Genomic DNA, 27,232 nt, shown 5'->3' on the forward strand with positions numbered 1-27,232 from the left:
CATCTTTATTAGAAGCAGGATCATCTACCACTTTGTTTCCCGGTGTGAATTTACTTTGTTTTTGAAAGGAATACATAGTGCTACTTAGGTTTTTCGAGGTGGAGATGAGCTCCGTTTGTTCCCAATAGGACTCTTCAGCTTTGTTGCAGAAACACATGTAGCACTGCAAAGAAAACCATGTCTTAGAAGCTGCAGCATCTGGCACGTTCTTTCCTTGTGAGAATTGTGTTATTTTTTGAGAGTAATTGTTCCTGCAACTTAGGTTTCTTCTGGTGGAGATAGTCTCTCTTCTTACAAATAGTCATCTTCAGCTGAGGGGAAGAAACATATGTATCTCTCGGCGGAATACTCTCTGTGTTAGATGCACTGGAATCTACCACATTACGTCCCTGTGAGAATTGACTGAGTTTCTGAAAGGAATACATATAGCCTCTTAGCTTTTCTAAGGTGGACATAGGCTCTGTTGACTCCAATGAAAATTATTCAGCTGAATTGAAGAAACACATGTTTCACTACAAGGAAAGCCATCTATGTGAGAAGCTTCAGCATCTAGCACATTCGTTCCTTGTGAGAATACACTTATATTTTGAAAGGAATCCTTCTTGCAAGTTAGGATTTTCATGGTGGTTATAGACTCTGGCTGTCCCTCATAGACCTATTCAGCTGACTGGAAGAAATACACGTATACCTCCAAAGAAAACCATCTGTGTTACTAGCTGCAGCGCCTAGCACCTTGTTGTCCTGTGACAAGTGAGTTAGATTTTGCAATTAATTCTGCATACAACTTAGGTTTTTTAATGTGGGTATGGGCAGTGTTTGTTCCCTGTAGGCCTATTAAGCAGAGTTGAGGAAACACAGGCATCAACCCAAAGAAAATCCTGTACGTTAGAACCTGCACGATCTGGCACCTTGATTCCTCTTGAGAGTTGGGTTAGTTTGTGAACGGAATTCTTCCTGCAACTTAGCTTTTTCCAAGTGTGCATAGGCTCAATTTGATCCAAATAGGACTAATCAGGTGATTAATGAAACAATGAACGTTTTGAAGGCAAATCATCTGTGTCAGAAGCAGGATAGGCTAGCACATGTTTTCCCCGTAAGAATTGAGTTTCTTTTTGAAAGGAACGTGTATTCCTTATTAGGATTTTCAAGGTGGAGATAGTCTCTGTTTTTTCCAAATAGGCCTATTACGCAGAGTTGAAGAAACACATGCAACACTCCAAAGACAAGCATCTATGTTAGAAGGTACAGCATCTGGCACCAGGCTTCCCTGGGGGAATTGAGTTCGTTTTCAAAAGAAATTATTCGTGCAACTTTGATTTTTCAACGTGTGAAGGAATGATCGGTTGTTTCAAAGAGGCGTCTTCAGCTAGTGGAAGAAACACGTGCATCTCTGGAAAGAAAACCTTCTGTGTTAGATGCCCTTACATCTAGCACATTGTTTCCCTTGGGTAATTGAGTTAGTTTTGGCAATGAAACTTCCTGCGACTTCAGTTCTCTATGGGGGAGATAGGCTCTGTTTGATCCAAATAGGCCTTCTAAGCAGAGTTGAACAAACACATGGAGCACTCCAAAGACAACCATCTATATTAGAAGCTGCACTACCTAGTTCTTGTTTCCCTGAGAAAATTCAGTTAGTTTTTGAAAGTAATGTTTTATGCCACTTAGTTTTTTCATGACAGAGAAAGGCTCTGGTTGTTTCCAATAGGCTGATTCAGCTGAGATGAACAAACACATGTATCACTGTCTAATTTGTAAGTGGCAGTATCTAACACAATAGTCCTTGTTTAATTGAGTTATATCTTGTTACATTTACATCCTGTACCTTAGGTATCTTATGTTGGTGATAGAATTTCCTTGTTCCAATAGGCGTATTCAGCTGAGTTGAAGAAACAGAGGCATCTCTCGAGAGGAAGCCATATGTGTTAGAAGCAAGATCATCTAGCACATTGTTTCCCAGTGAGAACTGAGTTTGTTTTAGAAAGGAAATTGTGTGAAACATACATCTTTCGAGGTGGAGATAGGCTCTTGTTTATCCAAAGAGACCTACTCAGCTGAGTTGTAGAAAAACAAGTATCACTCCAAAGAAAACCATCAAGATTAGAACATCAGCATCTAGTACCCTGTTTTCCTTTGAGTCCTGACTCAGTTTTTGAAAGGAATTCGTGAAACAAACTAGGTTTTTCAAGGTGTACATTGGCTGTCTTTGTTCTATATAGGCCCACTCAGGAGAGACTAGGGAAACCATGTATCATTCCAAAGGTAACCATCTATGGTAGGATTCGGACCATGTAGCACATTGTTCCCCTTGAGAATTGAGGCTGTTTTGGAAAGGAATACTTCCTGAAACTTTGAATTTTTTAAGGGGAGATAGGATCCTGATGTTCCAAATTGGCCTATTCAGCTGCCTTGAAGAAACACTTGTATCCTTTCAAAGAAAACCATCTATGTCACACGCAGCAGCAGCATCTGGCACATTGTCTCCCTGTGAGAATTGTGTTAGTTTTTGAACGGAATATGCATTGCTGCACAGGTTTTTGAAATAGGCCTATTGAGGAGAGTTGATGAACACGATTCCCTCTAATGAAAACCACGTGTGTTTGGACAGGTGTGTCTACCGCATTGCTTCCTTGGGAGAAGTGAGATCCTTTTTGAAAAGGAAACTTCCTGCAACTTAGGTTTTTCAAGGTGAATATTCAGCTCAGTTGAGAAAACACATTTGTCTCACAAAAGAACACCATCTGTGATAGAAGCAGGAGCATCAAGCACATTGTTTCCCTGTGATAATTGAGTAGTTTTTGAAAGGAATACGTAGTGCTACTTTGCTTTCCAAGGTGGAGATTGGTTCTCTTGATTTCAAATAGGGTTATTCAGCTGAGTTGAGGGAACGCCTGTATCAATCCTAAGAAAACCATCTGTTTTATAAGGGGCACAATCTACCAAGTTCTTCCTCGTGAGAATTGTGTGATTTCTTGATAGGCATGCTTCCTGGTCCTTACTTTTTTTTGGTGGAGTACGATATCTTTGTTCCAAAAAGGCCAATTCAGCTATGGTGAAGAAACCCAAGTATCTCTCCAGTGAAAATCATCTTTATTAGAAGCAGGATCATCTACCACTTTGTTTCCCGGTGTGAATTTACTTTGTTTTTGAAAGGAATACATAGTGCTACTTAGGTTTTTCGAGGTGGAGATGAGCTCCCTTTGTTCCCAATAGGACTCTTCAGCTTTGTTGCAGAAACACATGTAGCACTGCAAAGAAAACCATGTCTTAGAAGCTGCAGCATCTGGCACGTTCTTTCCTTATGAGAATTGTGTTATTTTTTGAGAGTAATTGTTCCTGCAACTTAGGTTTCTTCTGGTGGAGATAGTCTCTCTTCTTACAAATAGTCATCTTCAGCTGAGGGGAAGAAACATATGTATCTCTCGGCGGAATACTCTCTGTGTTAGATGCACTGGAATCTACCACATTACGTCCCTGTGAGAATTGACTGAGTTTCTGAAAGGAATACATATAGCCTCTTAGCTTTTCTAAGGTGGACATAGGCTCTGTTGACTCCAATGAAAATTATTCAGCTGAATTGAAGAAACACATGTTTCACTACAAGGAAAGCCATCTATGTGAGAAGCTTCAGCATCTAGCACATTCTTTCCTTGTGAGAATGCACTTATATTTTGAAAGGAATCCTTCTTGCAAGTTAGGATTTTCATGGTGGTTATAGACTCTGGCTGTCCCTCATAGACCTATTCAGCTGACTGGAAGAAATACACGTATACCTCCAAAGAAAACCATCTGTGTTACTAGCTGCAGCGCCTAGCACCTTGTTGTCCTGTGACAAGTGAGTTAGATTTTGCAATTAATTCTGCATACAACTTAGGTTTTTTAATGTGGGTATGGGCAGTGTTTGTTCCCTGTAGGCCTATTAAGCAGAGTTGAGGAAACACAGGCATCAACCCAAAGAAAATCCTGTACGTTAGAACCTGCACGATCTGGCACCTTGATTCCTCTTGAGAGTTGAGTTAGTTTGTGAACGGAATTCTTCCTGCAACTTAGCTTTTTCCAAGTGTGCATAGGCTCAATTTGATCCAAATAGGACTAATCAGGTGATTAATGAAACAATGAACGTTTTGAAGGCAAATCATCTGTGTCAGAAGCAGGATAGGCTAGCACATGTTTTCCCCGTAAGAATTGAGTTTCTTTTTGAAAGGAACGTGTATTCCTTATTAGGGTTTTCAAGGTGGAGATAGTCTCTGTTTTTTCCAAATAGGCCTATTACGCAGAGTTGAAGAAACACATGCAACACTCCAAAGACAAGCATCTATGTTAGAAGGTACAGCATCTGGCACCAGGCTTCCCTGGGGGAATTGAGTTCGTTTTCAAAAGAAATTATTCGTGCAACTTTGATTTTTCAACGTGTGAAGGAATGATCGGTTGTTTCAAAGAGGCGTCTTCAGCTAGTGGAAGAAACACGTGCATCTCTGGAAAGAAAACCTTCTGTGTTAGATGCCCTTACATCTAGCACATTGTTTCCCTTGGGTAATTGAGTTAGTTTTGGCAATGAAACTTCCTGCGACTTCAGTTCTCTATGGGGGAGATAGGCTCTGTTTGGTCCAAATAGGCCTTCTAAGCAGAGTTGAACAAACACATGGAGCACTCCAAAGACAACCATCTATATTAGAAGCTGCACTACCTAGTTCTTGTTTCCCTGAGAAAATTCAGTTAGTTTTTGAAAGTAATGTTTTATGCCACTTAGTTTTTTCATGACAGAGAAAGGCTCTGGTTGTTTCCAATAGGCTGATTCAGCTGAGATGAACAAACACATGTATCACTGTCTAATTTGTAAGTGGCAGTATCTAACACAATAGTCCTTGTTTAATTGAGTTATATCTTGTTACATTTACATCCTGTACCTTAGGTATCTTATGTTGGTGATAGAATTTCCTTGTTCCAATAGGCGTATTCAGCTGAGTTGAAGAAACAGAGGCATCTCTCGAGAGGAAGCCATATGTGTTAGAAGCAAGATCATCTAGCACATTGTTTCCCAGTGAGAACTGAGTTTGTTTTAGAAAGGAAATTGTGTGAAACATACATCTTTCGAGGTGGAGATAGGCTCTTGTTTATCCAAAGAGACCTACTCAGCTGAGTTGTAGAAAAACAAGTATCACTCCAAAGAAAACCATCAAGATTAGAACATCAGCATCTAGTACCCTGTTTTCCTTTGAGTCCTGACTCAGTTTTTGAAAGGAATTCGTGAAACAAACTAGGTTTTTCAAGGTGTACATTGGCTGTCTTTGTTCTATATAGGCCCACTCAGGAGAGACTAGGGAAACCATGTATCATTCCAAAGGTAACCATCTATGGTAGGATTCGGACCATGTAGCACATTGTTCCCCTTGAGAATTGAGGCTGTTTTGGAAAGGAATACTTCCTGAAACTTTGAATTTTTTAAGGGGAGATAGGATCCTGATGTTCCAAATTGGCCTATTCAGCTGCCTTGAAGAAACACTTGTATCCTTTCAAAGAAAACCATCTATGTCACACGCAGCAGCAGCATCTGGCACATTGTCTCCCTGTGAGAATTGTGTTAGTTTTTGAACGGAATATGCATTGCTGCACAGGTTTTTGAAATAGGCCTATTGAGGAGAGTTGATGAACACGATTCCCTCTAATGAAAACCACGTGTGTTTGGACAGGTGTGTCTACCGCATTGCTTCCTTGGGAGAAGTGAGATCCTTTTTGAAAAGGAAACTTCCTGCAACTTAGGTTTTTCAAGGTGAATATTCAGCTCAGTTGAGAAAACACATTTGTCTCACAAAAGAACACCATCTGTGATAGAAGCAGGAGCATCAAGCACATTGTTTCCCTGTGATAATTGAGTAGTTTTTGAAAGGAATACGTAGTGCTACTTTGCTTTCCAAGGTGGAGATTGGTTCTCTTGATTTCAAATAGGGTTATTCAGCTGAGTTGAGGGAACGCCTGTATCAATCCTAAGAAAACCATCTGTTTTATAAGGGGCACAATCTACCAAGTTCTTCCTCGTGAGAATTGTGTGATTTCTTGATAGGCATGCTTCCTGGACCTTACTTTTTTTTGGTGGAGTACGATATCTTTGTTCCAAAAAGGCCAATTCAGCTATGGTGAAGAAACCCAAGTATCTCTCCAGTGAAAATCATCTTTATTAGAAGCAGGATCATCTACCACTTTGTTTCCCGGTGTGAATTTACTTTGTTTTTGAAAGGAATACATAGTGCTACTTAGGTTTTTCGAGGTGGAGATGAGCTCCCTTTGTTCCCAATAGGACTCTTCAGCTTTGTTGCAGAAACACATGTAGCACTGCAAAGAAAACCATGTCTTAGAAGCTGCAGCATCTGGCACGTTCTTTCCTTGTGAGAATTGTGTTATTTTTTGAGAGTAATTGTTCCTGCAACTTAGGTTTCTTCTGGTGGAGATAGTCTCTCTTCTTACAAATAGTCATCTTCAGCTGAGGGGAAGAAACATATGTATCTCTCGGCGGAATACTCTCTGTGTTAGATGCACTGGAATCTACCACATTACGTCCCTGTGAGAATTGACTGAGTTTCTGAAAGGAATACATATAGCCTCTTAGCTTTTCTAAGGTGGACATAGGCTCTGTTGACTCCAATGAAAATTATTCAGCTGAATTGAAGAAACACATGTTTCACTACAAGGAAAGCCATCTATGTGAGAAGCTTCAGCATCTAGCACATTCTTTCCTTGTGAGAATGCACTTATATTTTGAAAGGAATCCTTCTTGCAAGTTAGGATTTTCATGGTGGTTATAGACTCTGGCTGTCCCTCATAGACCTATTCAGCTGACTGGAAGAAATACACGTATACCTCCAAAGAAAACCATCTGTGTTACTAGCTGCAGCGCCTAGCACCTTGTTGTCCTGTGACAAGTGAGTTAGATTTTGCAATTAATTCTGCATACAACTTAGGTTTTTTAATGTGGGTATGGGCAGTGTTTGTTCCCTGTAGGCCTATTAAGCAGAGTTGAGGAAACACAGGCATCAACCCAAAGAAAATCCTGTACGTTAGAACCTGCACGATCTGGCACCTTGATTCCTCTTGAGAGTTGAGTTAGTTTGTGAACGGAATTCTTCCTGCAACTTAGCTTTTTCCAAGTGTGCATAGGCTCAATTTGATCCAAATAGGACTAATCAGGTGATTAATGAAACAATGAACGTTTTGAAGGCAAATCATCTGTGTCAGAAGCAGGATAGGCTAGCACATGTTTTCCCCGTAAGAATTGAGTTTCTTTTTGAAAGGAACGTGTATTCCTTATTAGGGTTTTCAAGGTGGAGATAGTCTCTGTTTTTTCCAAATAGGCCTATTACGCAGAGTTGAAGAAACACATGCAACACTCCAAAGACAAGCATCTATGTTAGAAGGTACAGCATCTGGCACCAGGCTTCCCTGGGGGAATTGAGTTCGTTTTCAAAAGAAATTATTCGTGCAACTTTGATTTTTCAACGTGTGAAGGAATGATCGGTTGTTTCAAAGAGGCGTCTTCAGCTAGTGGAAGAAACACGTGCATCTCTGGAAAGAAAACCTTCTGTGTTAGATGCCCTTACATCTAGCACGTTGTTTCCCTTGGGTAATTGAGTTAGGTTTGGCAATGAAACTTCCTGCGACTTCAGTTCTCTATGGGGGAGATAGGCTCTGTTTGATCCAAATAGGCCTTCTAAGCAGAGTTGAACAAACACATGGAGCACTCCAAAGACAACCATCTATATTAGAAGCTGCACTACCTAGTTCTTGTTTCCCTGAGAAAATTCAGTTAGTTTTTGAAAGTAATGTTTTATGCCACTTAGTTTTTTCATGACAGAGAAAGGCTCTGGTTGTTTCCAATAGGCTGATTCAGCTGAGATGAACAAACACATGTATCACTGTCTAATTTGTAAGTGGCAGTATCTAACACAATAGTCCTTGTTTAATTGAGTTATATCTTGTTACATTTACATCCTGTACCTTAGGTATCTTATGTTGGTGATAGAATTTCCTTGTTCCAATAGGCGTATTCAGCTGAGTTGAAGAAACAGAGGCATCTCTCGAGAGGAAGCCATATGTGTTAGAAGCAAGATCATCTAGCACATTGTTTCCCAGTGAGAACTGAGTTTGTTTTAGAAAGGAAATTGTGTGAAACATACATCTTTCGAGGTGGAGATAGGCTCTTGTTTATCCAAAGAGACCTACTCAGCTGAGTTGTAGAAAAACAAGTATCACTCCAAAGAAAACCATCAAGATTAGAACATCAGCATCTAGTACCCTGTTTTCCTTTGAGTCCTGACTCAGTTTTTGAAAGGAATTCCTGAAACAAACTAGGTTTTTCAAGGTGTACATTGGCTGTCTTTGTTCTATATAGGCCCACTCAGGAGAGACTAGGGAAACCATGTATCATTCCAAAGGTAACCATCTATGGTAGGATTCGGACCATGTAGCACATTGTTCCCCTTGAGAATTGAGGCTGTTTTGGAAAGGAATACTTCCTGAAACTTTGAATTTTTTAATGGGAGATAGGATCCTGATGTTCCAAATTGGCCTATTCAGCTGCCTTGAAGAAACACTTGTATCCTTTCAAAGAAAACCATCTATGTCACACGCAGCAGCAGCATCTGGCACATTGTCTCCCTGTGAGAATTGTGTTAGTTTTTGAACGGAATATGCATTGCTGCACAGGTTTTTGAAATAGGCCTATTGAGGAGAGTTGATGAACACGATTCCCTCTAATGAAAACCACGTGTGTTTGGACAGGTGTGTCTACCGCATTGCTTCCTTGGGAGAAGTGAGATCCTTTTTGAAAAGGAAACTTCCTGCAACTTAGGTTTTTCAAGGTGAATATTCAGCTCAGTTGAGAAAACACATTTGTCTCACAAAAGAACACCATCTGTGATAGAAGCAGGAGCATCAAGCACATTGTTTCCCTGTGATAATTGAGTAGTTTTTGAAAGGAACACGTAGTGCTACTTTGCTTTCCAAGGTGGAGATTGGTTCTCTTGATTTCAAATAGGGTTATTCAGCTGAGTTGAGGGAACGCCTGTATCAATCCTAAGAAAACCATCTGTTTTATAAGGGGCACAATCTACCAAGTTCTTCCTCGTGAGAATTGTGTGATTTCTTGATAGGCATGCTTCCTGGACCTTACTTTTTTTTGGTGGAGTACGATATCTTTGTTCCAAAAAGGCCAATTCAGCTATGGTGAAGAAACCCAAGTATCTCTCCAGTGAAAATCATCTTTATTAGAAGCAGGATCATCTACCACTTTGTTTCCCGGTGTGAATTTACTTTGTTTTTGAAAGGAATACATAGTGCTACTTAGGTTTTTCGAGGTGGAGATGAGCTCCCTTTGTTCCCAATAGGACTCTTCAGCTTTGTTGCAGAAACACATGTAGCACTGCAAAGAAAACCATGTCTTAGAAGCTGCAGCATCTGGCACGTTCTTTCCTTGTGAGAATTGTGTTATTTTTTGAGAGTAATTGTTCCTGCAACTTAGGTTTCTTCTGGTGGAGATAGTCTCTCTTCTTACAAATAGTCATCTCCAGCTGAGGGGAAGAAACATATGTATCTCTCGGCGGAATACTCTCTGTGTTAGATGCACTGGAATCTACCACATTACGTCCCTGTGAGAATTGACTGAGTTTCTGAAAGGAATACATATAGCCTCTTAGCTTTTCTAAGGTGGACATAGGCTCTGTTGACTCCAATGAAAATTATTCAGCTGAATTGAAGAAACACATGTTTCACTACAAGGAAAGCCATCTATGTGAGAAGTTTCAGCATCTAGCACATTCTTTCCTTGTGAGAATGCACTTATATTTTGAAAGGAATCCTTCTTGCAAGTTAGGATTTTCATGGTGGTTATAGACTCTGGCTGTCCCTCATAGACCTATTCAGCTGACTGGAAGAAATACACGTATACCTCCAAAGAAAACCATCTGTGTTACTAGCTGCAGCGCCTAGCACCTTGTTGTCCTGTGACACGTGAGTTAGATTTTGCAATTAATTCTGCATACAACTTAGGTTTTTTAATGTGGGTATGGGCAGTGTTTGTTCCCTGTAGGCCTATTAAGCAGAGTTGAGGAAACACAGGCATCAACCCAAAGAAAATCCTGTACGTTAGAACCTGCACGATCTGGCACCTTGATTCCTCTTGAGAGTTGAGTTAGTTTGTGAACGGAATTCTTCCTGCAACTTAGCTTTTTCCAAGTGTGCATAGGCTCAATTTGATCCAAATAGGACTAATCAGGTGATTAATGAAACAATGAACGTTTTGAAGGCAAATCATCTGTGTCAGAAGCAGGATAGGCTAGCACATGTTTTCCCTGTAAGAATTGAGTTTCTTTTTGAAAGGAACGTGTATTCCTTATTAGGATTTTCAAGGTGGAGATAGTCTCTGTTTTTTCCAAATAGGCCTATTACGCAGAGTTGAAGAAACACATGCAACACTCCAAAGACAAGCATCTATGTTAGAAGGTACAGCATCTGGCACCAGGCTTCCCTGGGGGAATTGAGTTCGTTTTCAAAAGAAATTATTCGTGCAACTTTGATTTTTCAACGTGTGAAGGAATGATCGGTTGTTTCAAAGAGGCGTCTTCAGCTAGTGGAAGAAACACGTGCATCTCTGGAAAGAAAACCTTCTGTGTTAGATGCCCTTACATCTAGCACATTGTTTCCCTTGGGTAATTGAGTTAGTTTTGGCAATGAAACTTCCTGCGACTTCAGTTCTCTATGGGGGAGATAGGCTCTGTTTGATCCAAATAGGCCTTCTAAGCAGAGTTGAACAAACACATGGAGCACTCCAAAGACAACCATCTATATTAGAAGCTGCACTACCTAGTTCTTGTTTCCCTGAGAAAATTCAGTTAGTTTTTGAAAGTAATGTTTTATGCCACTTAGTTTTTTCATGACAGAGAAAGGCTCTGGTTGTTTCCAATAGGCTGATTCAGCTGAGATGAACAAACACATGTATCACTGTCTAATTTGTAAGTGGCAGTATCTAACACAATAGTCCTTGTTTAATTGAGTTATATCTTGTTACATTTACATCCTGTACCTTAGGTATCTTATGTTGGTGATAGAATTTCCTTGTTCCAATAGGCGTATTCAGCTGAGTTGAAGAAACAGAGGCATCTCTCGAGAGGAAGCCATATGTGTTAGAAGCAAGATCATCTAGCACATTGTTTCCCAGTGAGAACTGAGTTTGTTTTAGAAAGGAAATTGTGTGAAACATACATCTTTCGAGGTGGAGATAGGCTCTTGTTTATCCAAAGAGACCTACTCAGCTGAGTTGTAGAAAAACAAGTATCACTCCAAAGAAAACCATCAAGATTAGAACATCAGCATCTAGTACCCTGTTTTCCTTTGAGTCCTGACTCAGTTTTTGAAAGGAATTCGTGAAACAAACTAGGTTTTTCAAGGTGTACATTGGCTGTCTTTGTTCTATATAGGCCCACTCAGGAGAGACTAGGGAAACCATGTATCATTCCAAAGGTAACCATCTATGGTAGGATTCGGACCATGTAGCACATTGTTCCCCTTGAGAATTGAGGCTGTTTTGGAAAGGAATACTTCCTGAAACTTTGAATTTTTTAAGGGGAGATAGGATCCTGATGTTCCAAATTGGCCTATTCAGCTGCCTTGAAGAAACACTTGTATCCTTTCAAAGAAAACCATCTATGTCACACGCAGCAGCAGCATCTGGCACATTGTCTCCCTGTGAGAATTGTGTTAGTTTTTGAACGGAATATGCATTGCTGCACAGGTTTTTGAAATAGGCCTATTGAGGAGAGTTGATGAACACGATTCCCTCTAATGAAAACCATGTGTGTTTGGACAGGTGTGTCTACCGCATTGCTTCCTTGGGAGGAGTGAGATCCTTTTTGAAACGGAAACTTCCTGCAACTTAGGTTTTTCAAGGTGAATATTCAGCTCAGTTGAGAAAACACATTTGTCTCACAAAAGAACACCATCTGTGATAGAAGCAGGAGCATCAAGCACATTGTTTCCCTGTGATAATTGAGTAGTTTTTGAAAGGAACACGTAGTGCTACTTTGCTTTCCAAGGTGGAGATTGGTTCTCTTGATTTCAAATAGGGTTATTCAGCTGAGTTGAGGGAACGCCTGTATCAATCCTAAGAAAACCATCTGTTTTATAAGGGGCACAATCTACCAAGTTCTTCCTCGTGAGAATTGTGTGATTTCTTGATAGGCATGCTTCCTGGACCTTACTTTTTTTTGGTGGAGTACGATATCTTTGTTCCAAAAAGGCCAATTCAGCTATGGTGAAGAAACCCAAGTATCTCTCCAGTGAAAATCATCTTTATTAGAAGCAGGATCATCTACCACTTTGTTTCCCGGTGTGAATTTACTTTGTTTTTGAAAGGAATACATAGTGCTACTTAGGTTTTTCGAGGTGGAGATGAGCTCCCTTTGTTCCCAATAGGACTCTTCAGCTTTGTTGCAGAAACACATGTAGCACTGCAAAGAAAACCATGTCTTAGAAGCTGCAGCATCTGGCACGTTCTTTCCTTGTGAGAATTGTGTTATTTTTTGAGAGTAATTGTTCCTGCAACTTAGGTTTCTTCTGGTGGAGATAGTCTCTCTTCTTACAAATAGTCATCTCCAGCTGAGGGGAAGAAACATATGTATCTCTCGGCGGAATACTCTCTGTGTTAGATGCACTGGAATCTACCACATTACGTCCCTGTGAGAATTGACTGAGTTTCTGAAAGGAATACATATAGCCTCTTAGCTTTTCTAAGGTGGACATAGGCTCTGTTGACTCCAATGAAAATTATTCAGCTGAATTGAAGAAACACATGTTTCACTACAAGGAAAGCCATCTATGTGAGAAGCTTCAGCATCTAGCACATTCTTTCCTTGTGAGAATGCACTTATATTTTGAAAGGAATCCTTCTTGCAAGTTAGGATTTTCATGGTGGTTATAGACTCTGGCTGTCCCTCATAGACCTATTCAGCTGACTGGAAGAAATACACGTATACCTCCAAAGAAAACCATCTGTGTTACTAGCTGCAGCGCCTAGCACCTTGTTGTCCTGTGACAAGTGAGTTAGATTTTGCAATTAATTCTGCATACAACTTAGGTTTTTTAATGTGGGTATGGGCAGTGTTTGTTCCCTGTAGGTCTATTAAGCAGAGTTGAGGAAACACAGGCATCAACCCAAAGAAAATCCTGTACGTTAGAACCTGCACGATCTGGCACCTTGATTCCTCTTGAGAGTTGGGTTAGTTTGTGAACGGAATTCTTCCTGCAACTTAGCTTTTTCCAAGTGTGCATAGGCTCAATTTGATCCAAATAGGACTAATCAGGTGATTAATGAAACAATGAACGTTTTGAAGGCAAATCATCTGTGTCAGAAGCAGGATAGGCTAGCACATGTTTTCCCTGTAAGAATTGAGTTTCTTTTTGAAAGGAACGTGTATTCCTTATTAGGATTTTCAAGGTGGAGATAGTCTCTGTTTTTTCCAAATAGGCCTATTACGCAGAGTTGAAGAAACACATGCAACACTCCAAAGACAAGCATCTATGTTAGAAGGTACAGCATCTGGCACCAGGCTTCCCTGGGGGAATTGAGTTCGTTTTCAAAAGAAATTATTCGTGCAACTTTGATTTTTCAACGTGTGAAGGAATGATCGGTTGTTTCAAAGAGGCGTCTTCAGCTAGTGGAAGAAACACGTGCATCTCTGGAAAGAAAACCTTCTGTGTTAGATGCCCTTACATCTAGCACGTTGTTTCCCTTGGGTAATTGAGTTAGGTTTGGCAATGAAACTTCCTGCGACTTCAGTTCTCTATGGGGGAGATAGGCTCTGTTTGATCCAAATAGGCCTTCTAAGCAGAGTTGAACAAACACATGGAGCACTCCAAAGACAACCATCTATATTAGAAGCTGCACTACCTAGTTCTTGTTTCCCTGAGAAAATTCAGTTAGTTTTTGAAAGTAATGTTTTATGCCACTTAGTTTTTTCATGACAGAGAAAGGCTCTGGTTGTTTCCAATAGGCTGATTCAGCTGAGATGAACAAACACATGTATCACTGTCTAATTTGTAAGTGGCAGTATCTAACACAATAGTCCTTGTTTAATTGAGTTATATCTTGTTACATTTACATCCTGTACCTTAGGTATCTTATGTTGGTGATAGAATTTCCTTGTTCCAATAGGCGTATTCAGCTGAGTTGAAGAAACAGAGGCATCTCTCGAGAGGAAGCCATATGTGTTAGAAGCAAGATCATCTAGCACATTGTTTCCCAGTGAGAACTGAGTTTGTTTTAGAAAGGAAATTGTGTGAAACATACATCTTTCGAGGTGGAGATAGGCTCTTGTTTATCCAAAGAGACCTACTCAGCTGAGTTGTAGAAAAACAAGTATCACTCCAAAGAAAACCATCAAGATTAGAACATCAGCATCTAGTACCCTGTTTTCCTTTGAGTCCTGACTCAGTTTTTGAAAGGAATTCCTGAAACAAACTAGGTTTTTCAAGGTGTACATTGGCTGTCTTTGTTCTATATAGGCCCACTCAGGAGAGACTAGGGAAACCATGTATCATTCCAAAGGTAACCATCTATGGTAGGATTCGGACCATGTAGCACATTGTTCCCCTTGAGAATTGAGGCTGTTTTGGAAAGGAATACTTCCTGAAACTTTGAATTTTTTAAGGGGAGATAGGATCCTGATGTTCCAAATTGGCCTATTCAGCTGCCTTGAAGAAACACTTGTATCCTTTCAAAGAAAACCATCTATGTCACACGCAGCAGCAGCATCTGGCACATTGTCTCCCTGTGAGAATTGTGTTAGTTTTTGAACGGAATATGCATTGCTGCACAGGTTTTTGAAATAGGCCTATTGAGGAGAGTTGATGAACACGATTCCCTCTAATGAAAACCATGTGTGTTTGGACAGGTGTGTCTACCGCATTGCTTCCTTGGGAGGAGTGAGATCCTTTTTGAAAAGGAAACTTCCTGCAACTTAGGTTTTTCAAGGTGAATATTCAGCTCAGTTGAGAAAACACATTTGTCTCACAAAAGAACACCATCTGTGATAGAAGCAGGAGCATCAAGCACATTGTTTCCCTGTGATAATTGAGTAGTTTTTGAAAGGAACACGTAGTGCTACTTTGCTTTCCAAGGTGGAGATTGGTTCTCTTGATTTCAAATAGGGTTATTCAGCTGAGTTGAGGGAACGCCTGTATCAATCCTAAGAAAACCATCTGTTTTATAAGGGGCACAATCTACCAAGTTCTTCCTCGTGAGAATTGTGTGATTTCTTGATAGGCATGCTTCCTGGACCTTACTTTTTTTTGGTGGAGTACGATATCTTTGTTCCAAAAAGGCCAATTCAGCTATGGTGAAGAAACCCAAGTATCTCTCCAGTGAAAATCATCTTTATTAGAAGCAGGATCATCTACCACTTTGTTTCCCGGTGTGAATTTACTTTGTTTTTGAAAGGAATACATAGTGCTACTTAGGTTTTTCGAGGTGGAGATGAGCTCCCTTTGTTCCCAATAGGACTCTTCAGCTTTGTTGCAGAAACACATGTAGCACTGCAAAGAAAACCATGTCTTAGAAGCTGCAGCATCTGGCACGTTCTTTCCTTGTGAGAATTGTGTTATTTTTTGAGAGTAATTGTTCCTGCAACTTAGGTTTCTTCTGGTGGAGATAGTCTCTCTTCTTACAAATAGTCATCTCCAGCTGAGGGGAAGAAACATATGTATCTCTCGGCGGAATACTCTCTGTGTTAGATGCACTGGAATCTACCACATTACGTCCCTGTGAGAATTGACTGAGTTTCTGAAAGGAATACATATAGCCTCTTAGCTTTTCTAAGGTGGACATAGGCTCTGTTGACTCCAATGAAAATTATTCAGCTGAATTGAAGAAACACATGTTTCACTACAAGGAAAGCCATCTATGTGAGAAGCTTCAGCATCTAGCACATTCTTTCCTTGTGAGAATGCACTTATATTTTGAAAGGAATCCTTCTTGCAAGTTAGGATTTTCATGGTGGTTATAGACTCTGGCTGTCCCTCATAGACCTATTCAGCTGACTGGAAGAAATACACGTATACCTCCAAAGAAAACCATCTGTGTTACTAGCTGCAGCGCCTAGCACCTTGTTGTCCTGTGACAAGTGAGTTAGATTTTGCAATTAATTCTGCATACAACTTAGGTTTTTTAATGTGGGTATGGGCAGTGTTTGTTCCCTGTAGGCCTATTAAGCAGAGTTGAGGAAACACAGGCATCAACCCAAAGAAAATCCTGTACGTTAGAACCTGCACGATCTGGCACCTTGATTCCTCTTGAGAGTTGAGTTAGTTTGTGAACGGAATTCTTCCTGCAACTTAGCTTTTTCCAAGTGTGCATAGGCTCAATTTGATCCAAATAGGACTAATCAGGTGATTAATGAAACAATGAACGTTTTGAAGGCAAATCATCTGTGTCAGAAGCAGGATAGGCTAGCACATGTTTTCCCCGTAAGAATTGAGTTTCTTTTTGAAAGGAACGTGTATTCCTTATTAGGATTTTCAAGGTGGAGATAGTCTCTGTTTTTTCCAAATAGGCCTATTACGCAGAGTTGAAGAAACACATGCAACACTCCAAAGACAAGCATCTATGTTAGAAGGTACAGCATCTGGCACCAGGCTTCCCTGGGGGAATTGAGTTCGTTTTCAAAAGAAATTATTCGTGCAACTTTGATTTTTCAACGTGTGAAGGAATGATCGGTTGTTTCAAAGAGGCGTCTTCAGCTAGTGGAAGAAACACGTGCATCTCTGGAAAGAAAACCTTCTGTGTTAGATGCCCTTACATCTAGCACATTGTTTCCCTTGGGTAATTGAGTTAGTTTTGGCAATGAAACTTCCTGCTACTTCAGTTCTCTATGGGGGAGATAGGCTCTGTTTGATCCAAATAGGCCTTCTAAGCAGAGTTGAACAAACACATGGAGCACTCCAAAGACAACCATCTATATTAGAAGCTGCACTACCTAGTTCTTGTTTCCCTGAGAAAATTCAGTTAGTTTTTGAAAGTAATGTTTTATGCCACTTAGTTTTTTCATGACAGAGAAAGGCTCTGGTTGTTTCCAATAGGCTGATTCAGCTGAGATGAACAAACACATGTATCACTGTCTAATTTGTAAGTGGCAGTATCTAACACAATAGTCCTTGTTTAATTGAGTTATATCTTGTTACATTTACATCCTGTACCTTAGGTATCTTATGTTGGTGATAGAATTTCCTTGTTCCAATAGGCGTATTCAGCTGAGTTGAAGAAACAGAGGCATCTCTCGAGAGGAAGCCATATGTGTAGAAGCAAGATCATCTAGCACATTGTTTCCCAGTGAGAACTGAGTTTGTTTTAGAAAGGAAATTGTGTGAAACATACATCTTTCGAGGTGGAGATAGGCTCTTGTTTATCCAAAGAGACCTACTCAGCTGAGTTGTAGAAAAACAAGTATCACTCCAAAGAAAACCATCAAGATTAGAACATCAGCATCTAGTACCCTGTTTTCCTTTGAGTCCTGACTCAGTTTTTGGAAGGAATTCCTGAAACAAACTAGGTTTTTCAATGTGTGCATTGGCTGTCTTTGTTCTATATAGGCCCACTCAGGAGAGACTAGGGAAACCATGTATCATTGCAAAGGTAACCATCTATGGTAGGATTCGGACCATGTAGCACATTGTTCCCCTTGAGAATTGAGGCTGTTTTGGAAAGGAATACTTCCTGAAACTTTGAATTTTTTAAGGGGAGATAGGATCCTGATGTTCCAAATTGGCCTATTCAGCTGCCTTGAAGAAACACTTGTATCCTTTCAAAGAAAACCATCTATGTCACACGCAGCAGCAGCATCTGGCACATTGTCTCCCTGTGAGAATTGTGTTAGTTTTTGAACGGAATATGCATTGCTGCACAGGTTTTTGAAATAGGCCTATTGAGGAGAGTTGATGAACACGATTCCCTCTAATGAAAACCATGTGTGTTTGGAAAGGTGTGTCTACCGCATTGCTTCCTTGGGAGAAGTGAGATCCTTTTTGAAAAGGAAACTTCCTGCAACTTAGGTTTTTCAAGGTGAATATTCAGCTCAGTTGAGAAAACACATTTGTCTCACAAAAGAACACCATCTGTGATAGAAGCAGGAGCATCAAGCACATTGTTTCCCTGTGATAATTGAGTAGTTTTTGAAAGGAACACGTAGTGCTACTTTGCTTTCCAAGGTGGAGATTGGTTCTCTTGATTTCAAATAGGGTTATTCAGCTGAGTTGAGGGAACGCCTGTATCAATCCTAAGAAAACCATCTGTTTTATAAGGGGCACAATCTACCAAGTTCTTCCTCGTGAGAATTGTGTGATTTCTTGATAGGCATGCTTCCTGGACCTTACTTTTTTTTGGTGGAGTACGATATCTTTGTTCCAAAAAGGCCAATTCAGCTATGGTGAAGAAACACAAGTATCTCTCCAGTGAAAATCATCTTTATTAGAAGCAGGATCATCTACCACTTTGTTTCCCGGTGTGAATTTACTTTGTTTTTGAAAGGAATACATAGTGCTACTTAGGTTTTTCGAGGTGGAGATGAGCTCCGTTTGTTCCCAATAGGACTCTTCAGCTTTGTTGCAGAAACACATGTAGCACTGCAAAGAAAACCATGTCTTAGAAGCTGCAGCATCTGGCACGTTCTTTCCTTGTGAGAATTGTGTTATTTTTTGAGAGTAATTGTTCCTGCAACTTAGGTTTCTTCTGGTGGAGATAGTCTCTCTTCTTACAAATAGTCATCTTCAGCTGAGGGGAAGAAACATATGTATCTCTCGGCGGAATACTCTCTGTGTTAGATGCACTGGAATCTACCACATTACGTCCCTGTGAGAATTGACTGAGTTTCTGAAAGGAATACATATAGCCTCTTAGCTTTTCTAAGGTGGACATAGGCTCTGTTGACTTCAATGAAAATTATTCAGCTGAATTGAAGAAACACATGTTTCACTACAAGGAAAGCCATCTATGTGAGAAGCTTCAGCATCTAGCACATTCTTTCCTTGTGAGAATACACTTATATTTTGAAAGGAATCCTTCTTGCAAGTTAGGATTTTCATGGTGGTTATAGACTCTGGCTGTCCCTCATAGACCTATTCAGCTGACTGGAAGAAATACACGTATACCTCCAAAGAAAACCATCTGTGTTACTAGCTGCAGCGCCTAGCACCTTGTTGTCCTGTGACAAGTGAGTTAGATTTTGCAATTAATTCTGCATACAACTTAGGTTTTTTAATGTGGGTATGGGCAGTGTTTGTTCCCTGTAGGCCTATTAAGCAGAGTTGAGGAAACACAGGCATCAACCCAAAGAAAATCCTGTACGTTAGAACCTGCACGATCTGGCACCTTGATTCCTCTTGAGAGTTGGGTTAGTTTGTGAACGGAATTCTTCCTGCAACTTAGCTTTTTCCAAGTGTGCATAGGCTCAATTTGATCCAAATAGGACTAATCAGGTGATTAATGAAACAATGAACGTTTTGAAGGCAAATCATCTGTGTCAGAAGCAGGATAGGCTAGCACATGTTTTCCCTGTAAGAATTGAGTTTCTTTTGGAAAGGAACGTGTATTCCTTATTAGGATTTTCAAGGTGGAGATAGTCTCTGTTTTTTCCAAATAGGCCTATTACGCAGAGTTGAAGAAACACATGCAACACTCCAAAGACAAGCATCTATGTTAGAAGGTACAGCATCTGGCACCAGGCTTCCCTGGGGGAATTGAGTTCGTTTTCAAAAGAAATTATTCGTGCAACTTTGATTTTTCAACGTGTGAAGGAATGATCGGTTGTTTCAAAGAGGCGTCTTCAGCTAGTGGAAGAAACACGTGCATCTCTGGAAAGAAAACCTTCTGTGTTAGATGCCCTTACATCTAGCACATTGTTTCCCTTGGGTAATTGAGTTAGTTTTGGCAATGAAACTTCCTGCGACTTCAGTTCTCTATGGGGGAGATAGGCTCTGTTTGATCCAAATAGGCCTTCTAAGCAGAGTTGAACAAACACATGGAGCACTCCAAAGACAACCATCTATATTAGAAGCTGCACTACCTAGTTCTTGTTTCCCTGAGAAAATTCAGTTAGTTTTTGAAAGTAATGTTTTATGCCACTTAGTTTTTTCATGACAGAGAAAGGCTCTGGTTGTTTCCAATAGGCTGATTCAGCTGAGATGAACAAACACATGTATCACTGTCTAATTTGTAAGTGGCAGTATCTAACACAATAGTCCTTGTTTAATTGAGTTATATCTTGTTACATTTACATCCTGTACCTTAGGTATCTTATGTTGGTGATAGAATTTCCTTGTTCCAATAGGCGTATTCAGCTGAGTTGAAGAAACAGAGGCATCTCTCGAGAGGAAGCCATATGTGTTAGAAGCAAGATCATCTAGCACATTGTTTCCCAGTGAGAACTGAGTTTGTTTTAGAAAGGAAATTGTGTGAAACATACATCTTTCGAGGTGGAGATAGGCTCTTGTTTATCCAAAGAGACCTACTCAGCTGAGTTGTAGAAAAACAAGTATCACTCCAAAGAAAACCATCAAGATTAGAACATCAGCATCTAGTACCCTGTTTTCCTTTGAGTCCTGACTCAGTTTTTGAAAGGAATTCGTGAAACAAACTAGGTTTTTCAAGGTGTACATTGGCTGTCTTTGTTCTATATAGGCCCACTCAGGAGAGACTAGGGAAACCATGTATCATTCCAAAGGTAACCATCTATGGTAGGATTCGGACCATGTAGCACATTGTTCCCCTTGAGAATTGAGGCTGTTTTGGAAAGGAATACTTCCTGAAACTTTGAATTTTTTAAGGGGAGATAGGATCCTGATGTTCCAAATTGGCCTATTCAGCTGCCTTGAAGAAACACTTGTATCCTTTCAAAGAAAACCATCTATGTCACACGCAGCAGCAGCATCTGGCACATTGTCTCCCTGTGAGAATTGTGTTAGTTTTTGAACGGAATATGCATTGCTGCACAGGTTTTTGAAATAGGCCTATTGAGGAGAGTTGATGAACACGATTCCCTCTAATGAAAACCACGTGTGTTTGGACAGGTGTGTCTACCGCATTGCTTCCTTGGGAGAAGTGAGATCCTTTTTGAAAAGGAAACTTCCTGCAACTTAGGTTTTTCAAGGTGAATATTCAGCTCAGTTGAGAAAACACATTTGTCTCACAAAAGAACACCATCTGTGATAGAAGCAGGAGCATCAAGCACATTGTTTCCCTGTGATAATTGAGTAGTTTTTGAAAGGAACACGTAGTGCTACTTTGCTTTCCAAGGTGGAGATTGGTTCTCTTGATTTCAAATAGGGTTATTCAGCTGAGTTGAGGGAACGCCTGTATCAATCCTAAGAAAACCATCTGTTTTATAAGGGGCACAATCTACCAAGTTCTTCCTCGTGAGAATTGTGTGATTTCTTGATAGGCATGCTTCCTGGACCTTACTTTTTTTTGGTGGAGTACGATATCTTTGTTCCAAAAATGCCAATTCAGCTATGGTGAAGAAACCCAAGTATCTCTCCAGTGAAAATCATCTTTATTAGAAGCAGGATCATCTACCACTTTGTTTCCCGGTGTGAATTTACTTTGTTTTTGAAAGGAATACATAGTGCTACTTAGGTTTTTCGAGGTGGAGATGAGCTCCCTTTGTTCCCAATAGGACTCTTCAGCTTTGTTGCAGAAACACATGTAGCACTGCAAAGAAAACCATGTCTTAGAAGCTGCAGCATCTGGCACGTTCTTTCCTTATGAGAATTGTGTTATTTTTTGAGAGTAATTGTTCCTGCAACTTAGGTTTCTTCTGGTGGAGATAGTCTCTCTTCTTACAAATAGTCATCTTCAGCTGAGGGGAAGAAACATATGTATCTCTCGGCGGAATACTCTCTGTGTTAGATGCACTGGAATCTACCACATTACGTCCCTGTGAGAATTGACTGAGTTTCTGAAAGGAATACATATAGCCTCTTAGCTTTTCTAAGGTGGACATAGGCTCTGTTGACTCCAATGAAAATTATTCAGCTGAATTGAAGAAACACATGTTTCACTACAAGGAAAGCCATCTATGTGAGAAGCTTCAGCATCTAGCACATTCTTTCCTTGTGAGAATGCACTTATATTTTGAAAGGAATCCTTCTTGCAAGTTAGGATTTTCATGGTGGTTATAGACTCTGGCTGTCCCTCATAGACCTATTCAGCTGACTGGAAGAAATACACGTATACCTCCAAAGAAAACCATCTGTGTTACTAGCTGCAGCGCCTAGCACCTTGTTGTCCTGTGACAAGTGAGTTAGATTTTGCAATTAATTCTGCATACAACTTAGGTTTTTTAATGTGGGTATGGGCAGTGTTTGTTCCCTGTAGGCCTATTAAGCAGAGTTGAGGAAACACAGGCATCAACCCAAAGAAAATCCTGTACGTTAGAACCTGCACGATCTGGCACCTTGATTCCTCTTGAGAGTTGAGTTAGTTTGTGAACGGAATTCTTCCTGCAACTTAGCTTTTTCCAAGTGTGCATAGGCTCAATTTGATCCAAATAGGACTAATCAGGTGATTAATGAAACAATGAACGTTTTGAAGGCAAATCATCTGTGTCAGAAGCAGGATAGGCTAGCACATGTTTTCCCCGTAAGAATTGAGTTTCTTTTTGAAAGGAACGTGTATTCCTTATTAGGGTTTTCAAGGTGGAGATAGTCTCTGTTTTTTCCAAATAGGCCTATTACGCAGAGTTGAAGAAACACATGCAACACTCCAAAGACAAGCATCTATGTTAGAAGGTACAGCATCTGGCACCAGGCTTCCCTGGGGGAATTGAGTTCGTTTTCAAAAGAAATTATTCGTGCAACTTTGATTTTTCAACGTGTGAAGGAATGATCGGTTGTTTCAAAGAGGCGTCTTCAGCTAGTGGAAGAAACACGTGCATCTCTGGAAAGAAAACCTTCTGTGTTAGATGCCCTTACATCTAGCACATTGTTTCCCTTGGGTAATTGAGTTAGTTTTGGCAATGAAACTTCCTGCGACTTCAGTTCTCTATGGGGGAGATAGGCTCTGTTTGGTCCAAATAGGCCTTCTAAGCAGAGTTGAACAAACACATGGAGCACTCCAAAGACAACCATCTATATTAGAAGCTGCACTACCTAGTTCTTGTTTCCCTGAGAAAATTCAGTTAGTTTTTGAAAGTAATGTTTTATGCCACTTAGTTTTTTCATGACAGAGAAAGGCTCTGGTTGTTTCCAATAGGCTGATTCAGCTGAGATGAACAAACACATGTATCACTGTCTAATTTGTAAGTGGCAGTATCTAACACAATAGTCCTTGTTTAATTGAGTTATATCTTGTTACATTTACATCCTGTACCTTAGGTATCTTATGTTGGTGATAGAATTTCCTTGTTCCAATAGGCGTATTCAGCTGAGTTGAAGAAACAGAGGCATCTCTCGAGAGGAAGCCATATGTGTTAGAAGCAAGATCATCTAGCACATTGTTTCCCAGTGAGAACTGAGTTTGTTTTAGAAAGGAAATTGTGTGAAACATACATCTTTCGAGGTGGAGATAGGCTCTTGTTTATCCAAAGAGACCTACTCAGCTGAGTTGTAGAAAAACAAGTATCACTCCAAAGAAAACCATCAAGATTAGAACATCAGCATCTAGTACCCTGTTTTCCTTTGAGTCCTGACTCAGTTTTTGAAAGGAATTCGTGAAACAAACTAGGTTTTTCAAGGTGTACATTGGCTGTCTTTGTTCTATATAGGCCCACTCAGGAGAGACTAGGGAAACCATGTATCATTCCAAAGGTAACCATCTATGGTAGGATTCGGACCATGTAGCACATTGTTCCCCTTGAGAATTGAGGCTGTTTTGGAAAGGAATACTTCCTGAAACTTTGAATTTTTTAAGGGGAGATAGGATCCTGATGTTCCAAATTGGCCTATTCAGCTGCCTTGAAGAAACACTTGTATCCTTTCAAAGAAAACCATCTATGTCACACGCAGCAGCAGCATCTGGCACATTGTCTCCCTGTGAGAATTGTGTTAGTTTTTGAACGGAATATGCATTGCTGCACAGGTTTTTGAAATAGGCCTATTGAGGAGAGTTGATGAACACGATTCCCTCTAATGAAAACCACGTGTGTTTGGACAGGTGTGTCTACCGCATTGCTTCCTTGGGAGAAGTGAGATCCTTTTTGAAAAGGAAACTTCCTGCAACTTAGGTTTTTCAAGGTGAATATTCAGCTCAGTTGAGAAAACACATTTGTCTCACAAAAGAACACCATCTGTGATAGAAGCAGGAGCATCAAGCACATTGTTTCCCTGTGATAATTGAGTAGTTTTTGAAAGGAATACGTAGTGCTACTTTGCTTTCCAAGGTGGAGATTGGTTCTCTTGATTTCAAATAGGGTTATTCAGCTGAGTTGAGGGAACGCCTGTATCAATCCTAAGAAAACCATCTGTTTTATAAGGGGCACAATCTACCAAGTTCTTCCTCGTGAGAATTGTGTGATTTCTTGATAGGCATGCTTCCTGGACCTTACTTTTTTTTGGTGGAGTACGATATCTTTGTTCCAAAAAGGCCAATTCAGCTATGGTGAAGAAACCCAAGTATCTCTCCAGTGAAAATCATCTTTATTAGAAGCAGGATCATCTACCACTTTGTTTCCCGGTGTGAATTTACTTTGTTTTTGAAAGGAATACATAGTGCTACTTAGGTTTTTCGAGGTGGAGATGAGCTCCCTTTGTTCCCAATAGGACTCTTCAGCTTTGTTGCAGAAACACATGTAGCACTGCAAAGAAAACCATGTCTTAGAAGCTGCAGCATCTGGCACGTTCTTTCCTTGTGAGAATTGTGTTATTTTTTGAGAGTAATTGTTCCTGCAACTTAGGTTTCTTCTGGTGGAGATAGTCTCTCTTCTTACAAATAGTCATCTTCAGCTGAGGGGAAGAAACATATGTATCTCTCGGCGGAATACTCTCTGTGTTAGATGCACTGGAATCTACCACATTACGTCCCTGTGAGAATTGACTGAGTTTCTGAAAGGAATACATATAGCCTCTTAGCTTTTCTAAGGTGGACATAGGCTCTGTTGACTCCAATGAAAATTATTCAGCTGAATTGAAGAAACACATGTTTCACTACAAGGAAAGCCATCTATGTGAGAAGCTTCAGCATCTAGCACATTCTTTCCTTGTGAGAATGCACTTATATTTTGAAAGGAATCCTTCTTGCAAGTTAGGATTTTCATGGTGGTTATAGACTCTGGCTGTCCCTCATAGACCTATTCAGCTGACTGGAAGAAATACACGTATACCTCCAAAGAAAACCATCTGTGTTACTAGCTGCAGCGCCTAGCACCTTGTTGTCCTGTGACAAGTGAGTTAGATTTTGCAATTAATTCTGCATACAACTTAGGTTTTTTAATGTGGGTATGGGCAGTGTTTGTTCCCTGTAGGCCTATTAAGCAGAGTTGAGGAAACACAGGCATCAACCCAAAGAAAATCCTGTACGTTAGAACCTGCACGATCTGGCACCTTGATTCCTCTTGAGAGTTGAGTTAGTTTGTGAACGGAATTCTTCCTGCAACTTAGCTTTTTCCAAGTGTGCATAGGCTCAATTTGATCCAAATAGGACTAATCAGGTGATTAATGAAACAATGAACGTTTTGAAGGCAAATCATCTGTGTCAGAAGCAGGATAGGCTAGCACATGTTTTCCCTGTAAGAATTGAGTTTCTTTTTGAAAGGAACGTGTATTCCTTATTAGGATTTTCAAGGTGGAGATAGTCTCTGTTTTTTCCAAATAGGCCTATTACGCAGAGTTGAAGAAACACATGCAACACTCCAAAGACAAGCATCTATGTTAGAAGGTACAGCATCTGGCACCAGGCTTCCCTGGGGGAATTGAGTTCGTTTTCAAAAGAAATTATTCGTGCAACTTTGATTTTTCAACGTGTGAAGGAATGATCGGTTGTTTCAAAGAGGCGTCTTCAGCTAGTGGAAGAAACACGTGCATCTCTGGAAAGAAAACCTTCTGTGTTAGATGCCCTTACATCTAGCACATTGTTTCCCTTGGGTAATTGAGTTAGTTTTGGCAATGAAACTTCCTGCGACTTCAGTTCTCTATGGGGGAGATAGGCTCTGTTTGATCCAAATAGGCCTTCTAAGCAGAGTTGAACAAACACATGGAGCACTCCAAAGACAACCATCTATATTAGAAGCTGCACTACCTAGTTCTTGTTTCCCTGAGAAAATTCAGTTAGTTTTTGAAAGTAATGTTTTATGCCACTTAGTTTTTTCATGACAGAGAAAGGCTCTGGTTGTTTCCAATAGGCTGATTCAGCTGAGATGAACAAACACATGTATCACTGTCTAATTTGTAAGTGGCAGTATCTAACACAATAGTCCTTGTTTAATTGAGTTATATCTTGTTACATTTACATCCTGTACCTTAGGTATCTTATGTTGGTGATAGAATTTCCTTGTTCCAATAGGCGTATTCAGCTGAGTTGAAGAAACAGAGGCATCTCTCGAGAGGAAGCCATATGTGTTAGAAGCAAGATCATCTAGCACATTGTTTCCCAGTGAGAACTGAGTTTGTTTTAGAAAGGAAATTGTGTGAAACATACATCTTTCGAGGTGGAGATAGGCTCTTGTTTATCCAAAGAGACCTACTCAGCTGAGTTGTAGAAAAACAAGTATCACTCCAAAGAAAACCATCAAGATTAGAACATCAGCATCTAGTACCCTGTTTTCCTTTGAGTCCTGACTCAGTTTTTGAAAGGAATTCCTGAAACAAACTAGGTTTTTCAAGGTGTACATTGGCTGTCTTTGTTCTATATAGGCCCACTCAGGAGAGACTAGGGAAACCATGTATCATTCCAAAGGTAACCATCTATGGTAGGATTCGGACCATGTAGCACATTGTTCCCCTTGAGAATTGAGGCTGTTTTGGAAAGGAATACTTCCTGAAACTTTGAATTTTTTAAGGGGAGATAGGATCCTGATGTTCCAAATTGGCCTATTCAGCTGCCTTGAAGAAACACTTGTATCCTTTCAAAGAAAACCATCTATGTCACACGCAGCAGCAGCATCTGGCACATTGTCTCCCTGTGAGAATTGTGTTAGTTTTTGAACGGAATATGCATTGCTGCACAGGTTTTTGAAATAGGCCTATTGAGGAGAGTTGATGAACACGATTCCCT

This window comes from Castor canadensis, chromosome 13, assembly GCF_047511655.1.
Source record: "Castor canadensis chromosome 13, mCasCan1.hap1v2, whole genome shotgun sequence".
Taxonomy (NCBI): Eukaryota; Metazoa; Chordata; class Mammalia; order Rodentia; family Castoridae; genus Castor; species Castor canadensis.